General features: G+C 42.6%; 1 pseudogene; it reads right to left on the reverse strand.

Moving 5' to 3' along the window:
• The window catches only part of LOC102841631, a 6,741-nt pseudogene extending 5,824 nt beyond the window's left edge, over positions 1-917 (reverse strand).
• Between the last annotated feature and the right edge of the window lie 514 nt (positions 918-1,431).

Raw genomic sequence — 1,431 nt, forward strand, 5'->3', positions numbered from 1 at the left:
CAAGTAACAGTATCTCCACCACCTATGATGGTGATGCAGCCCCTGGAAGTGGCTTTTATCACCTCATCCATGAAGGCTTTGGTTCCCTGTGCAAAAGCTTCCCATTCAAATAGCCCCCATAGGTCCATTCCACACAATCTGCTTAGCCTGAGTGACAGTCTCTGCATACTTCTTGCTGCTCTCAGGACTACAGTGCAAGTCCATCTGGCTAAAAGGTATGCCAGAAGCCACAGTGGCTTGGCAAGTTTTGGCATTCTCATCAAACTTGTCAGCAATGACAGCGTCAATAGGCAAGGTAATCCACACCATTCTTCTCAGCTTTGAACATTAAGTCTGACAATCTTGACTCCCTCTTCATCAAATAGAGAAGTACCAATCTCCATGTTATTGAGCACTTTAAGAAAGGTAAAAGCCATTCCACCAGCAATAATCATCTCATTGACTTTGTCCAGCATATTAGTGATCAGTTGGATCTTGTCTGCAACTTTAGCTCCGTCCAGAATGGCCAGGAAGGGTCATCCTGGGTTCTCCAAGTCTTTGGCAAAGTAACTCAGCTCTTTCTTCATCAAGAAATCACCAGCCTTCTGTGGCAGATTCACACCCACCATGAAAATGTGGGCTTGGTAAGCAGTGCCCAAAGCATTACTGACATAGACATCCCCTAGCTTGGAAAGTGAAGTCTGGAAAGCTTCTATTTCAGTTGGCTTGGTTTTAACCTTATTCCCAGAAGTATTTTTTCCCTTTCCTTCTTCTTCTACATGAAAGTGGAGGTTCTCCAGCAGGATGACAGAACCAGCAGCTGGATCAGCACAGGCTTTCTCTACTTCTGGATCCACACAGTCCTTCAAGAAAAGAACATCCCTCTGGTTGTTTGTTATCTGGTTATTCTTCATAGGAACATTAAAGTCCACTCTCATGACCACTTACTTTCCTTTCATGTCCAGCTTGTCCAGAGTAAGCTTGTTAGAAAGAGACACCTTGGCAATACAGCAAAGGCAAGTTGCTCAGGGAGCAGAAAGTGCTGCAACAGCCTAGAAGCGCTGGAGAAATGTGTGACAAGAAGAGTCATTGTTTGATTTCTTGACTGCTGCTTCCATGAGTTTTGATAATTGATCCAAGAAGAATGAAGTCCTTGACAACTTCAATCTTTTCTCCGTTGATAAGAATGTTGTTTATTGGTCGTGAGGATTTTTGTTTTCTTTACATTGAGATGTAATCCATACTGAAGGCTGTGCTCTTTGATTTTCATCAGTAAGTATTTTAAGTTCTCTTCACTTTCAGCAAGCAAGGTTGTATCATCTGCATATTGCAGATTGTTAATGAGTTTTGGTCCAATCCTGATGTCACGTTTTTCTTCACATTACCTGGCTTCTCAGATGATTTGCTCAGCATACAGATTGAATAAGTATGGTGAAAGAATACAACCCTGCC

Source organism: Chrysochloris asiatica, unplaced genomic scaffold (genome assembly GCF_000296735.1).
Source record: "Chrysochloris asiatica unplaced genomic scaffold, ChrAsi1.0 scaffold00136, whole genome shotgun sequence".
In the NCBI taxonomy this organism is placed as follows: domain Eukaryota; kingdom Metazoa; phylum Chordata; class Mammalia; order Afrosoricida; family Chrysochloridae; genus Chrysochloris; species Chrysochloris asiatica.